Consider the following 17,225-nt stretch of genomic DNA (forward strand, 5'->3'; position numbering starts at 1 on the left):
GGTGTGTGTGTATTTTTTTTTTTTTCCTTTCAGGTTGAAAATTCCTGGCACAATACTAGCTGCTTTTGAGGAGCAATATCTTTGTGAAAGTCACCGCCCTGTTCAAGAACTTTCCCCAAGGGTGAACTTCTCCATGAAAGTAGCTGCTGCTTTGCCAAAGATGTTTCGCTGTGGTGTACGGAAACACTACTGAAGCAAAGGCACTCATTTTGTTCCACCATTTAAGGGGCCAGTTTAAGATTGGGGTGATGAGGGGGGGATAACTTGGGCTATGTGCCAACAAGCAATGTTGCACTGCTTTGATAAAATGAACGACTGCAAGCTCGTTGGGGCAATGCTGTCTTTTTGCTCTGCGTTGGCACAGTCCTTAGCACAATGGGGGTCCTGGTCCAGGACTGCAACTCTTAGGTTCAAACTTAAAGCACTCAATATTTTAAATAAAGTCTGGTTTAAAAACCAGAATGCCCATGAGAATATTGATTTTTCTCAAAATATTCCATTTTTGATTAAATTCCCCTTTTTTCTACTCCCAAATTTGATTGATGGGTTTACTGATGTGGTTAAGTCTTCCACAAGCAGATTAAAAAACAAATAAACAAAATAATTCTATTCTCAATTTTGAAAACCTTCCAGATCCTGCATCAGCAACCAGACGAAGCAGACAGTTCACATGTTATCTGCCAACTGCTCATTGCCTGTAAGTGCTTAGTTACCTTAGGCAATGTCAACTATCTTATTTATTCACACAGTTATTAGATATGAGCAGTGTCCATTGTTTAACTGTGTACTCTGAATTTGTACAGTCATTAGAATATAAACTAGGAAGGGCCCAAAGTCATAAGGCTGATTTGCATATGTGCAAATAACTTGCATATATCTAATAATGATGGAGTGGATTTAGTTTTGGTGTATGGTGATGACTTGCCGGCTTCTGAGTCTTCGAGAGCGAAGGTCTTGCTTTTTTTGCAGAGCAAGCTTCTCACATGTAGAACTGGGGAAAATCCTTGAAAACCAAATGTAGTTTAATTTCAAACTGGAAATTTTCATTGCATTTTTTTAGTCCCTTTTGAATTTTTTCCATAAATGTTTGATTTGCTAGAGCAATTTTTCCTTAAAACCTTCCGATCAGTTTTACACTGAAGATAATTAGCAATGGCATGAGAGCATCAACCTCCAAATAAGTGTAATTGTTATGCTTTTTTGACAATGACTCATTAAATAGCTCTGACTTTTTGGTGCTTACAAAGTCAAGGTCTTCAGTTCTCTGACTCCATAGGAAAAACTGCACACACACTATTTTGTGCATACGTGGAAACTGTCTTGCCCTATTCATAAAGGGACAACTCCCATAAGCAAAAATAGACCCCAAAAATACAGGAATAAAACAAATATTAACATAGCAGCCAAATATACGGATTTTTTTTTTTTGGCCATATAAAATCACCTCAAGAACTGACCTACGGTTCTTGCACTAATTTACACATTTTTCTCCATATGCCTCTTCAGCAAGGTTTGAACCTACAACATTGACCTCTTCCACTTCAGCTTAGGAGCAGCTGGTAAAACAAGCATGCAGGAATTCTGTGTGTAGTCCACTCCACACAACCAGACCACAGACATGCTCTCCTGTGCTTTCAGTAGTTATGTGATTTCCCCTGGCAATGTTGTATATCAGAATGCCTGGGTTCTAGTCCTGGATCAGGAACACAGTGTGATCCTGTTGTTTGAGACAGCATAGCCAAATGTAGTAACACACTGGTTTGCTGTAACTGAACCTAGGCCCTTGAGAGTCTCTGCCACTTCAACTAAAGGACCAGATCTGTTAGGCTGGAGAAAGTGGCAGATTGATAACCCTTATATTCAATGTAGCTACAAGAGGAGGAGGAAGAGCCATGTTCTATTAGCATAGGTTACGCAAGCATATACTTTGGCGTACTCCTTCAGAAAGTGGATGAGGGTTGTCTGTTGTCTTAGTGAACTGGCTCCAATTCCCAGCTCCACCTGAAGTGACAATGTGGGACATTCTCCCAAGTGAGGACAGTGGACATGATTGTTATCTCCCCTAAAGAATAGGAGGAGGCCTTAGGTAATAAGGGTTGTGAAGGGCACAACAATCTGAGGATGAAATGGGGCCAGAGCTCATAGTCTCGAGGCATGCATCATGGTGATCTTCTGTTGGGCTGGAAGATGATGGTAGGGGAGGATTTATTTCAGTCATAGCTCTGCAGGAATGCATTGAAGAGATGCCAAATGTGCACGTGTCACAGGAGATGGGGATGTTTTGGGGGCTGTGATCCTACGCTGCCTTGCATGTTCCTTCACAGCTGTGGAAAGCAAGTGTACATAGCTACCCTATCGGAATGGAAGGACTCTATGCTCACTTGCCGCTCGTTTAGTCTGTTACAAAACTGAGATGGGCGCTGGTCTCCAGGGACCCAACAACTGTCATGAGGCTCTTCCTTGTGCAGGGGAGATTGGGAGAAGACACCTCCGTCAGTCTGGGTTTCTAATGCCCAGTCAGGTCACCCACTCTTATCCCATGTTGTAATGACTGAATGCTGAGGGCCAAATCCTTCCGCCTGAGTGCTCTCACAAAAGAGGCCCTGCTCTAGAAGAAAGAGGTGAGCTGCCGGTAAAACGTACACCAGACAGAATGTGGACTGGACTATGGCACTGGTTGGAAAGAAACCAGCCAATGCTCAGGCCATTCACTGGCTTAATGTGCAAGATCGTGTCTCCCACTAGTGGCTGGTCCAACAGCTGACTACGGATGACAAAGAGAGGAGTTTTCCTAGATATCTGCCATGGACAAAGGGTTGTGTTGTTGGTGCCAGAGCTCCTGGATTGATCCTCTCCCTCCACAGCTACTGTGCTATCACTGTGTATATGGCTGCATTTAACAATACTCACGCACTGGACGGTATTCAAGGGTCCGATTCTAGAGCCCAAGACAATTCAGTATATACTGAGAAAACCTGTCTTTGGAGTCTAAAGCTACTTGAGCACTCAGATTAAAAGAAATTATATATTTTGTCCACTGCTGACATGGTTTACAAGAGCACTGAACAGGAGGGAAAGAGGGGGCCAGAATAGCTCATACTAAGTGCTTGGCTTCCATGCAGGGCTAATGAGGCAGACTCTAGGCTAACAGAGGTGGACCCTAACTCAATTATGATTAGAGTATCTTGCACTACACATGCCGGCACAGGGGCCCATTAGCTGCCTTGTAAAAAGAAATCTGTCCAGTAAATAGCTCTGTTAATGTGCTGTAAATGGTTCGCTTATTAATAAAAGGACAATATAAACTGACCTGGTACAACGTTTTCTGCGTAACGAGACTGCTCCCGTTAGCAATGTGTGAATAAAATCACAAGAGTGTGTACGTGTGAGATCTATGGAACTTATGCTTGCAGGTAAAGGTTAAAATAGCAGTTGGTTGAAAAAGGAATACACAGAACACTGCAGTCGTCGAGTCGATCAGTTTCAGAATGGTCACTACTGTAATACTCAGATTATTTAGACTACACAATCTACCTAAATCCATCATTTCTTAGGTAATTACTGCTCCATTATGCTAAGTCTACAATGATCTATTTGCCATCATGAAATGAATGATACCTTATTTAAAAAAAAGAAAGGGGGAGGGGAAGGAATAAAGACCAAAAATACAAATCAATGCTTATTTCCAGTAACCCACAACAACAGAACTCTACACCACAGTCCATTTGCCATGCTGGCCACATGAGTTAACAGCTCATGGGCAGAAGAGGCAGAAACAACAGAACAATTATAGAATGGAATTAAAATAACCTTCTGAAATGAAGGGTCCTGAATGCACATCCTGTTTAGATTTAATAAGGCAAGTACAGAAAGTCAATGTAATAATTGATTATTAAATCTCTATAAATGTGTGTGTACAAAGATGTGCTCCAATTCCCCAGCTGTAATAAATATGTTTTTTTGGCGTTTGTGTAATATATATCTGCCTGCATGCATTTAAACGACGTGTATGTGGGATCCTTGATATAAAGCAGAACCTCAGCCACACACCCATCCATCAGACACTAAGTTGCTGTTAATAACCTTCCCTTGGGCAAATTGCAGGAAATGGTTATGACTCTGGTGATAGGGGGCCTTCAGCCAGTCATGCCGGAGAACTCAATCTTCCTTTTTCCAGGAAAATAATCGTGAGTTAGTGAGAGGAGAGTGACAGCAGGGCTACAAAGCAGGATGCATCACTCCCAGAAGCACAGGATAAATGGACGGATGGCAAGAGGGGGATCTCCCCCCACTCCACCCCACCCCACTGCATGGAGATGGAAGATGCATCCTTCCTTCCAAAGTTAACATGCGCTGTTCTCCAAGGTTAAGGCTCGGGGTTCCCGGGAAAGGGATGCAGCATTGCAATGAAGCCACAGTCATGAGAAAAAACCTCCAGCTCTCAATTTATAAAAAGTCCGACATTTAGGGTGGCTGTTTCTTGCATCCTTTCCCCCCGCCCCCTTAGGGTGATCAATCACAAACTCATTGCAATCAGTTCCTCTCTGCTTACCCGTCTCCACAGACAGAGGGGGAGTTATTGGTGAGGTAGGAGATGGGGACAGACTGGCTGGGGCGAGGCAGGGTGGTGGGAAGAGTTGGGGTTGATAGTGGGACTGGAAGCCTGTATAAAAATGTGCCAGCTTGTGGCTTGTGGAAAGCTGATTAGTCACATGGTGCTGGCGATTTCTTCCTGTTTCTATCTGCACATTGCATCACAGACAGCTGAAGTTACAGCAGTGCATTCCTTGCCTCCGGAAGCAAAGGCGAGGGATGCTGTGTGATCGCAGATGGGAGCAGCAGCTGCCACCAGACAAATGAGCTGCTAAGATTTGACCCGCCTTGTGAAATAGGCCGGGAATCCCTCTGCTCTTCTATGTGCTGTAGGAATGGTCCTTTATAATGGTGGCAACACCCTAGTGATGTTTGGTGGCATTCGCAAATCTGGAGTTCGTGCATTGGACTGGGACTCAGGAAATTTAGGTTCAAAGCGGGTTCTGCTGCAGGCTTTCTGGGTGATGGGGGGCAAATCACTTCATTTCTCCATGACTCAGCTGCTCCCCCCGCCCCCGGGCAAAATGGCATTGTTAGATCTTCCCTACCTCCCAGGGATGCCATGTGGATGCATCCATTAACATCTGTGAGGCACTTGGGCACTATAGTGATAGGGTCCTGCTAGCTGAATGATGTATGTCGTTGGTGGGACAATGCAGGAGAAGCCTGTGTTGCCCATACTGGTGCTGTACCTTTTCTGTAGATAAACTAATAAATTATAATAATACTTGGGTCTTACATGCAGCTTTTCATTTGTAGATCTCAGAGTGATTTACAAAGGAGATCAGTACCATTATCCTCATTATACAGATGGGGAAACTGAGGCACAGAGTGGGGAAGTCTTGTCCAAGGTCACTGAGCAGGCTAGTGGAAAAAGCCAGGAATACAGCCTAGGTCTTCTGAGTCATCCTCCAGCTCTCTATCCACTAGGCAACACTGCTAACCTCAGGCTCCAGTGATGGCATCCCATGACTCAGGGGACTCTTTCCTGGAATAGTGGGCATCATCTGGGGTTCTCTTCTTAGTGTCAGCTTCTGGTTCCCTTGTTTTGACTCTGTGACCCACATCACTGTCCCTGGTTTTTTCCCTTCTTTGTCCCCGTACTCAAGTCATGGGTTCTTTGGCCCACTGTCTTCTGAGGAGGCAGGCCTTCTGTTGCTTTGCTGGCCTCCTTCCACCAGTCCTAGGATTTAAATAGGCAGGGGGTGAAGGGGGGCAGAGGAGGGGAAGATTGTTGCATGTGCCAAAGGTGGCCAGACAGTTGAGTGAACTTGTCCAGCGACAGGAGTGGATCATATCCACGTGGCTTCACTTGGCCCAAAGGACATGTGCCACCATGATGGAGGTTGGAGTTGGGTGCTGAACAGGTGAGCTAAAAGTAGGCTTGGAAAGATTAGATTTTATTGGTAAATATTGGTACACATTGATTTCACCATTCACACAAACCAAGGAAGAAATGTTTCCTTCAACAATCATTGAAATTTACAGGCAGGCAAAGTAAGAAAAATGCTTCTTGAGAATTTATTTGACTTTAATTTAAGGATATTTACTTTGTATACTTTGACATGTGATGTTGACAGCTTGTATTTTAACGGGTATAAAGCTTTTACTTCTTGAATTTCAACATCTACTGTTACTAAATAATTAATTTCTGTCCCCCTATTGTCTGACCCCCAATAATTTCCCATAACTCCTGAAAATTTAAACTGATACAAATGCTTAAAAATAAATATTGATCTCATCTTTTGAAATTATTTAAAAAAATAAAATCAAATTTGGCCAATCCTAGCTAAAAGTAGGGTGTCCCTCACCAGGTTATGCTAAATTGGCCAATGGCCTCTAGCTATGAGGCTGAATGGAGATTGAAAGGGATGGAAATTGCAAACAGACAACGGCCAAAACAAAACAAACAAAAAAACCCTCAAAGAGTAAACCACAAAACAACAACAAAACTTTCCTTGTGCAAATCTTTCTCGCCAAACTTTCATAAAGAGCCTCTGAACAGAGGTGCTTGAGATGTGATTTTAAAATAGTGTGTTGTCCCGTTACAACACGAAAGATAGGCGTTGGCTTTCAAAACTGCTTAAAATGCATCTCTAATGAGAGAGACTTGGCCACAAAAGCTGGTCCCCATTTTGTCTTTTCCTTTCAGGAGGCTCTTCTTATTTGCACTCCTGTGAAAGTCTTTAACCCCAGGAAGGTGAGAAGGGAAGGAAAGAAACCTGGGGAATGTCAAAGGGCTGCTTTGTAGTGGGGAGGAAGGATCGTCTGCCCGTGGAAGTTTTTAAATGAAGCAAGTAGCACATCAGCAGAAAGGCGACTGGGGCAGCCAGCAGTGAGCACAGCGGCAGCCGAGGAGTCAACGTCTCTCATGAGTCTAGTTTGTTGTGGATGAATGGGCAGCATTTGCCAATAATGTTACTCATGATCGGGCTACCTTGAGGGGTGGATAAGTGGACCCCTGCATTCTGTTTATCATTCTCTCCTTCTAACTCTATTTTTATGACAAGGCAATACTTTGTAACCACTAGACGGAGTAAGCGAGCTGTAGCCCACGAAAGCTTATGCTCAAATAAATGGGTTAGTCTCTAAGGTGCCACAAGTCCTCCTGTTCTTTTTGCGAATACAGACTAACACGGCTGTTACCCTGAAACTAGACGGAGTGGAGACCGAGTGGTTAGAGCAGGGGACAGAGAATCAGGACTCCTGGGTTCTGTTTTGGCTAGGAGAGAATCCTAGTAAGGACTCCGCTCAAGGGTCCTACATACCATTGAATGCCTGTCGCAGGGTCAGCTAAGGCTTCCCCTCCCTCGCAGCTGCAACCTGCGCTTAGGCTGGTCAAATAGTCTCGACGCCCTCCTGTGCTGATTCACCTTCGTGTCTTTATTTACAGTGCTCTCGTTAGCCCCCCAATTTCCCCAACTGCTATCCCCCTACAGTCCCTTCCCAGGGTCTTTTGGCCCTTGAGCCTTCCTTCAGTTGGTACAGAAGCAGAAATGCAGCCCTCCTGTCCCCTACCAGGCTAGCCCTGACTGAGCTTTTCTCAGGGCTTATATAATCATCTCAGTACTCAGCACAGCTGTCTCCACTTGGCTCAGTCTATTCCTCTGGGCCAGCCCTCTTTAGGGCCTGCAGCTGGGCCCCCTGCTCAGTGCCTGGGCCCCTGAACCAGGCCACCCTGCCAGGAAGCAGGGTGCGGCCAGCCCCTTTTAGCAGGGCATTCATGGGGTTTACCGCTGCCCTGCCACAATGCCCTTCCCATTTTTTTAGAGGGGGCAGTGCGTCCTATTGGATAGAGCACTGGACGGGCTCTCGGGAGAGCTGAGTTCTCGTATTTGCTTGGCCACTGACCAGCTGGGTGACCTTGGGCAAGTCACTTCTTTCTGTGCCTCAGTTTCCCCACCTGTACAATGGGGATAATAATATGGGGGGCCCTAACGTGTTTTATCAGACTTTGGCCCAAATCCAGCCACCACAGAGTGCCCCTGGCACCAGACCCGTAGGTGGGGCACTGCAGAGAGCGTTGTGGAGCATATTCCAGTCATTGGGCTGAAACAGCCTCCATGCAGTGGCTCCGTAGACAAAGCGAGGATCCTTCTTCCTCTCGTCCCTCACAGCCAAGTGTCTGGCCCAGCTACTGACTTTAATTAGGGTCTGATCCTGAAGCCAGTAGGCAGCTGGGCTGATTAAGAATGGCAGGCTCAGGCCTTTACTGCATGTAAAATACTCTGGGCTAGACTGTGTCCTTGACGGTCTTGGCCAAGCAGGGGAGTGAAACCCTTCCCCCACCTCCTTCCTTGGCCCAGGTACTGGTACTCATGCGATGGGCTGGCGGTCTAGAGGACCAAAGAATGGGTGGAGTCTTGGTTCGTCTTCCCTATTTGCAGGCCAGGCAAGGAAGGAAGTTACTTCCTGACCTGGAGTAAGGAGGGAGTTGGGGGTGAACTGTCAGTCTTGGAGTCACGATTTCTTCCCAAGATGGAGCAGGTATCAGCAACACCACTGCCAGGGCCAAGCCTACAGCCTCATTCCAGTCCTCTGAGATCCTCCTGTGAAAGATCCTAGCCCTCTGAGATCCTCCTGTAAAAGATCCTAGCCCTCTCAGAGCCCCCCGTGAAAGATCCTAGCCCTCTGAGATCCTCCTGTGAAAGATCCTAGCCCTCTGAGATCCTCCTGTGAAAGATCCTAGCCCTCTCAGATCCTCCTGGCCTTGCACGAAGACAGTCTCCCCAAGGAACTGATGAAAGCATCGTCACTAGCACAACTGAAACCCGGACTGGATGAGGACAAGGCACATGCAAACACCCAGAAGGGAAGAATCCTGCTCTGGATGGTGAGCAAGGATGACTTAAGAGGTCTTTGCCATCTCTCCTTTATACATTTCTGCATTGGATTTAATGCCATCATTTTCCTCCTTGATCTGGGATAAACATTTAACAAGGGCAGAATAAGCCCCAAATGAGGATAATTTCATGGCTGTTTAAAGGTCCATAATGAGACTAGGAAACGATAGATGGTTGAACGCAGAGTGAATACAAGGGCAAGTCATCAGGGCAACAAGCTGCAGCGCACCAGAGCCAATTTAGTTTGTGTGACGGGAGACTTGTCACATTGAACTGGGAGTTAGGTGCCTAAATACCTTTGAGGATCTGGGCTTGAATCTCTCTGGGCCTCTGACCCCGACCCCATCTGGCTAATAAATCTATCAGCCCAAGATTTTCACAAGTGACTTGTGACTTTAGCTATGTTCCTTTTTGGATTTCCAACTTGAAACTCCTTCCAAGGCTCGTGATTTTTGGAAGGGGCCAAGCACTTGCCCGCTGAAATCTTGCCGCCTTCTTCTCGGTGTCGCAAAGTGGGCACCCAAATCAGGAGTCACTTTTGAAAATCTTGGCCATTACGTAAGTTCTTCAGGGAGAGGCCTGTCTTTCACTCCATGTTTCTACGTTACATGGCAATGTGAGGCCTTGATTTCAGTAGGGGCCTGTGTGGGCTACAGTAATACAAATAATTAATAATTATAACCCCCACAAGGATCCATGTATTCTACAGCCCCCAAAACAGTGTTAAAAGAACGTTAAGGTTGCAAAGTCAAACGCTTAAAATTTTGGAAACATGAGTATTAAATGTGCCTAATGCACCCTAAATTCAGCCCCATTGCGTGTATGCATGATGATAGTCTTTAATGACATAAGCACATACTATTCCCCCCCCCCATCATAAACATGTTGTATCTCCATTTTACAAGAGGGGAACCTGAAACAGGCTGGCTCCTCTGCTGGTCTAAATCTGCATCTCTCTGTTGAATTCAGCAGGTGGTAGAACTGGATTGAGATGAGCCAAGCAAGATCATCTTCCTTTATATCTGTTTTTATGTATGTCTCCTGCCAGGGAACAACAAATGTTATTTGTGAAAGATTGCCGGCGTCCTGTTATTTGGGAGTGATATTGCCAAAGTACTGATGGCGCTTTTAAAGGTCAGGTTATATAGTTTTTTAAAAGGTATTTTTCAGGATTATCTTTCTTTTGCAATCTACCTTGCTCCCTTCCCAGCCTTGGCGACTCAACCCCCACGTGGCTGAGGGTTAGTAAATCACAGCCCTGGTGTCACTTTCTGAAAGGATAATAGTTTTCATTTGCAGGATATTTATTTTCCCTCACTATGATTTGACAGACAAATCACATCATCCCAGGATTTCCCCAGAGTCCTTCTGATCTGATAACATGCCCCAGTGGATTTATTCTGCAATCAGAGAGTTTTGGGTTTTTTGTGCACAGAGATTTCCCCCTGGTTTTTCTGTGGTTAGCGCTGAGGTATTTACATTCCCTCAATGAATGTCATTTCATATTGGATTTAAGTTTAGGTAAATTACAAAGTTGTTGGTAAATGTTTTCAGATTGGCATGGGTTGCACATTAACGAGAAGGAAGGATGGATTTGTGGTTTAAATTTAAGGCACAGGACTCATAGCTGGGGGACTGGACTACATGGCCTATTGAGATCCCGTCCAATCCTACACTTATATGATGCTATGAGACCTGAGGTTCTCTTCCTAGCTTTACCGCAATTTGCTTGTGTAAATGACTCATGGCCCAGTTTTGTAGGCTCATATTCAGGAGCTGTAGAACGCCTCAAGGCTTTTAAGTGACTAAAGACTGCTGGCTAAGGACCCTCAAAAAAAAATCACCCTGTGCCTCAGTTTCCCTATCTGTTAAATGAAGCTCATGATGACAGAGAGAGGAGTTATTATTTATTTATGGTTTGTATTGTGATTGCCCCTGGGTGCCCTAATCTTGGCCCAGGACTCCATTGTGCTAGGTGCTGTACAAACCCAGAACAAAAAGATGCTCCCTGTCCAAAAGAGCTTCTCATCTAAACTACGCATGAGGCTCAGTCTGCTACTGTTTGTAAAGTGATTTGAGATTCCCTGATGAACAGAGCAAAGTCATGGTGTGAAAACATTTGAAGCCGGCTGGTGTAAATGGGCATGCTTCCGCTGATGGAGCCACCTGCGGATCTGGCCCTCCACCAAGTTCCTCTACTGCTGGATTTCGTATGGTGGCTACCCACTTTCATTTAAACTCCCTGGAGATAACACCTCCCCCCACACCCCTACGCTGTACAAGCCTGGATGGATTTCTCCGGTTACAAAAGCAAAACACTATCAGGGGGTGTCTTTCATCGGAGGATCTCAACTTCTTTACAGACATTGATGACTTGAGCCTTGCAACACCTCTGACAGAGATAGTAACTATAATTAATTATCCCCATTTTAGAGGAGAACAAAGAAGGATACAAGGATATTAAATGACTAGCTCAAGGTTACACAATGTCTTACCAAGAGTTGTGGTGGATTTGCCATCAGTCAAAGTCTTTCCTTCAAGACCATAGGCTAGCTCAGGCAGCAGCATAGAGGGGTGCAAAAAAATAGGACATTTTTTCATGACAATATTTTGTGAAAGTTATGTCCTTTTTTCATCAAACAGTTTCAAAATTCAGAATGTTTCAGTTGGTTCTAACCCAGAAGTTATTGGGATCAATGGCGTAATCCTTGGCTGACGTTCTATAGCTTGTATTTTGCAGGAGGTCAGACCGGATCATTGTAATGACCCTTTCCGCATCTCTACATAAAACCTATGAAGCTAATGGCAGAAGCAAGAATGAAGCCAGGAGTCCTGATCTCTCTCCTCAACTCTGAAAGCTAAACCGGAGTCTCTGCTATGTTAGAAGCTGTGATATTCAAAGTCACTGGCACAGTATTATTTAATGCATATTTGGCCAATGTTATTTCCAAATAAGGGCATGAGCCAACCCCCCCCCAGGTCCAGTGACCTTTGAGGAAGCTCAGATCTGGATTGGAATTTCATTACAGCAGAACTATAGCTGTGTTATATTTAAGGCTGAGACTCGCTGTTTAGCAGCTGGTTTCTGTAAGTGCTCCAAAATCCACATTCTTCCGTGTCTCATGGGGATTAAGTGTTGAATTAGTTGTCCAAATTTAGGTTTCTGTGAGCCAGGGAATTCCAAGATACAGCCTGCCTAAATAGTCACATTATATGTGTGTGTAATATAGGGGGCCAGCCCGGCAGTTTAAGGCCACCCTGGACACTAACTCGCTGAGGATCTGAATATGGAGAGAACATTCTCACTTCCTGGGAGAGAAGGTGCCTCCGTATGACACCCTCCAGCTGACCAGAAGAATGCAGAGGTGCTGCTAATCTTATTGGCCGTGTGGATAGGTCAAAAAAGAAAAGCTTAGTGCCAGTGTGGCTATATAACCAATCCCTGCGTGAGAGCTACAGAAAGGGAAACGTGCTCGATTCCTTCGGAACCGTGACAGTGATGTTTTAGATTGTTCATGGAGCACTGGGGCGTTGATTCTGTACTGACCCAAAGGGAAGAGTGAGTGTGTGATCCCTGTTGAATCACCACGACTACTAAGAGCATCTCAGCTTAGCCCAGCACCATGCATCGGGGGCATCGGCTTAGTGCTCATGTGTAGGGAAGAGGGCCACCTGCATGAAATGCTCAGAAAGATCACCTCCAAGCCAGCCACCTCATCCACTGGAACTTTAAGAGTCACCACTGTGATAAGAGGGCCCCTTAAAAATCCAACTCCTGTGTTATGCACGAGCTTTCTGACCCCCAGATTGGGTATTGTGGCTGGGAAGGCAATGAGCAATGTCACCAATGTAGGACTAATGCACCGAAAGGCAAATATATTGGCACAATCCGTAATGCTGACATCTTGATAAAGTACCTCTGGGCCCAAATGTGAGGTTGCATTGATTGCCTTTGAGTTTTTCCTCTGTAGCACTCTTGCGCTTGGTTCTTAAACACCCCAGGGCAGCCGGCCAGCTTTCTACTTACATGCCTGCGAGTGAGGAATAAAGCAGGAGAAATCCCGAAGGCAGAGGGATAGAATCACAGACGTTGGGGATGAAAAAAAACAACGGTAAGTGCATCACTCTTAAATCATTCCCTGGTTGACTGGATGCTCTGGTTGCCCTCATCAGAATCTCAGAGAAACACTTTATTTAGATCAGCGTGGGGCACATTCGGCAGGATGTTGTTGAGTGTAGAAAGTTGACATTTCACTGATTAGGATGGGGCTGAAATGTGCGAAAAAGAGAAGAAATGACAGGCCCCTGATAGTCCAACGCCAGCTCGGACTGAATTACTGTATGGGGAACAGGAAGGGGCAGGATTGTTTCTGAGGAGTTAAGTTAAACTCAGAGCATTCTTGGTCCTCCAGTTCCTATAGAGTTGGATGGGTAACTCAGTAAATAATGGATACCTAGTGCTTATCATCTCTAGATCTCATAACACTTTACAAATGAAATCATATCATGAGCCCCATCTTACACATGGAGAAACTGAGGTACATGGCGAGAAAGTGACTTGCCCCAGCTCAGCAGGCAGGAATTGAACATGGATCTGCTGAACCTTAATGCAGCAGTCTTAGCCACTAGGCTACTCTTTCTCCTGTTAAAGTGAGGGACTTCTGGGTAGGAGGCCATTCCCAGCGCTCTGCTACATTCTCTTGACTGTGCTAGGGAGAGGTGCCTGATCACACAGAGTCTGCATCCAGATGTGCTGCGTCTTCCTCTAGGATTTCATAATCATACCTCCTAAAGTTTCTGTGCGTGGTTTATCTTCTGGCAGAGTGGAGAGGAGACACTGAGCCCAGACCATAGTTCCAATGCAGAGATTCTTTTCCCTGTTTCCTTCAGCTAAATGCAACCACTGCAGAAACTTCTTACAGAATAAACAGTAGCTAATGGGGCTACGCACTTAGGATAGCTCAACTTCTGGGCCCAGAGGAGGTGCAACAGCTGGGCTACAGGAATCCCAGCTCAGATATGAAATGCAAACTCTCCAGTGGTCTCTCATCTCCCTTTATAGACAGAATAATCTCAGGAGTCTGTAGGCAGCATTAGATTGACAGGAAATCAATAGCAAAGTTCTGTCAAATCTTTGCATACACAGTTTGTTCTTAAAAAACAGCTTGGGGAAAAAAGGCAGGAGAGCACCTGCTGCACAAATAGTGCCCTTCAGAAAGGCAGGCAAGGCTCTCAAAGGATCCTCAAAGGAACAGGAATAATCAAGGAAATTTATGAATCCAGTGATCAGAGTGCACCTCAAATCCCCAGGGCATCAACAGATTCTAGAGTAAAAAGGAAACATTAGCCAAGACGTCCATCCACAGAGCGAATCCTGTTCCATGCTTGGACTTCCGTTAGTCCCGCCTGGTTTGGAGATGTTACGTTCATCAGGTCAACTTGACTTATGGATATGTCCGCTGAAATTGATTTGCGATTTCTGCCGTTCAAGTTATTGATCTAGTTTATATTCCAGCTGTGGTAGGGAAAAGGGGTAGTGGTGAGGAAAAGATAGTGAAAGATCCATCAGGAGAACTTGATGTCTTTTCCCTTGCAGAGGAATCTGAGGCTACCATGGTTAAGTGAGTGGCACCAGAAGAATGGAGAATGGGTAAAAAAGACAACCCTACAGAATTGTCTTTCCACCATCTAGCTCCATGGTTCATATTATAGCTGGTCACATCATGCACAGCAAATCACGTATTCAATGTTGCCAAGCTTTCCATTTGCAAATTGGCTGCCAACAGATGGGAGAAAATCTCAAACAGATTCATCATTATTTGCAAATTTCTTCATGGTCCGATGGCGAACTGAAGTTGAATATGCTATTATTGAATCTACAGGTCACATTTGTACACGCCACACTGACCTAGCTGTGGCCTTCAGGCACTATTGCAATATTAATATAAACAAAAAGGTCATAGATTTTAACACCAGAAGGAAACATGATTGTCTCATGGGACTTCTGCATAACACGAGCCATAACATTTCACCTCGTGATTCCAGCATGGAGCCCAATAGCTTCTGCTTAAAAAAACAGCACGTATTTTAGAAAGAAACTCAGTCTTGATTTAAAGACTCCAAGTGATTAAGAATTTACCACATCCTTGGGAAGTTTTTCCGATGGTTAATTGCCCTCACTGTTAAAATGAAAACAAGGCACATACTTACTTCCAGCTTTGGGTTTTGTTATGCCTGTGCTAGATTAAAGGACTCTCTACTCTCAAAAAGCTTCTCCCTATGTAGCTACTTCTAGATCATCAGTGGGATTGTTTATATCAACCAGGCTACTCGCACACCAAGCACTATACTCAGGGCTTGTCTAGACAAACAGTATGTGACAAGCTGAGCTGTAAATCTACTGCATACTAGTGTGTGTGTTATGCACTAACTGCCCATGTGCACCCCTCCTCTGTGCACTATAAGTTCCGTAGTGCACACTGACCTACCGTCATTTCAAAGCCAAGCAGATCAAATCTCACTAGGAAACTTTCTGTGCACATTAGCAGGGTCCAGACAGAGAGTTTGTACGTGGCAGGCTAGTGTGCTGTAGATTTACACCCCAGTGTGCAGTGCACTAACTTTTTGTCTAGATAAGTCCTCAATGCTTGCAAGGCTGAGTCCTTAATTTGCATTAGTTATAAAACATCCAATGAGCAAACAGAAACAATAGAGTGTTTCTTACGTAACTAACCAGCACAGCTCAAACTGAATTTTTCAAGCAAACGTATGTTTTGAAATGCAATTGTGGCAAATATTTGAGTGAAAAGTTTGCTTTCGAGGAGCATTCATGCTCGTAAAGTTTGAACACTCGAATGTTCATGGCCAGTGAACGCAAATGGGTCAAACTGCAATTCTCTTTTCAGTTAGAATGAATGATCCTCCTTTATGGTTTTGGTAAAGGGAGATCATGTCTTACTAATCTATTAGAGGTCTTTCAAGGGGTCAACAAACACATGGACAAGGGGGATCCAGTGGAAATAGTGTACTTAGATTTCCAGAAAGCTTTCGACAAGATTCCTCACCAAAGGCTCTTACATAAATTAAGTTGTCATGGGATAAGAGGGAAGATCCTTTCATGGATTGAGAACTGGTTAAAAGACAGGGAACAAAGGGTAGGAATAAATGGTAAATTTTCAGAATGGAGAGGGGAAACTAGTCGTGTTCCCCAAGGGTCAGTCCTAGCACCAGTCCTATTCAACTTATTCATAAATGATCTGGAGAAAGGGGTAAACAGTGAGGTGGCAAAGTTTGCAGATGATACTAAACTGCTCAAGATAGTTAAGACCGAAGTGGACTGTGAAGAACTTCAAAAAGATCTCACAAAACGAAGTGATTGGGCAACAAAATGGCAAATGAAATTTAATGTGGATAAATGTAAAGTAATGCACACTGGGAAAAAAATAACCCCAACTATACATACAATATGATGGGGGCTAATTTAGCTACAACTAAGAAGGAGAAAGAGATCTTGGAGTCATCGTGGATAGGTCTCTGAAGACGTCCACGCAGTGTGCAGGGACAGTCAAAAAAACAAACAGGATGTTAGGAATCATTAAAAAAGGGATAGAGAATAAGACGGAGAATATCTTATTACCCTTATATAAATCCATGGTACGCCCACATCTTGAATACTGCATGCAGATGTGGTCCCCTCATCTCAAAAAAGATATACTGGCATTGGAAAAGATTCGGAAAAGAGCAACTAAAATGATTAGGGGTTTGGAACGGGTCCCATTTGAGGAGAGATTAAAGAGGCTAGGACTTTTCAGCTTGGAAAAGAGGAGACTAAGGGGGGATATGATAGAGGTCTATAAAATCATGAGTGGTGTGGAGAAAGTGAATAAGGAAAACTTATATACTTGTTCCCATAATATAAGAACTAGGGGCCACCCAATGAAATTAACAGGCAGCAGGTTTAAAACAAATAAAAGGAAGTTCTTCTTCACACAGCGCACCGTCAACCTGTGGAACTCCTTGCCTGAGGAGGTTGTTAAGACGAGGACTATAACAGGGTTTAAAAGAGAACTAGATAAATTCATGGAGGTTAAGTCCATTAATGGCTATTAGCCAGGATGGGTAAGGAATGGTGTCCCTAGCCTCTGTTTTCAGAGGGTGAAGATGGATGGCAGGAGAGAGATCACTTGATCATTACCTGTTAGGTTCACTCCCTCTGGGGCACCTGCCATTGGCCACTGTCGGTAGACAGGATACTGGGCTGGATGGACTATCAGTACCATCGGTCTGACC

This window comes from Caretta caretta, chromosome 22 (genome assembly GCF_965140235.1).
Source record: "Caretta caretta isolate rCarCar2 chromosome 22, rCarCar1.hap1, whole genome shotgun sequence".
NCBI lineage: Eukaryota > Metazoa > Chordata > Testudines > Cheloniidae > Caretta > Caretta caretta.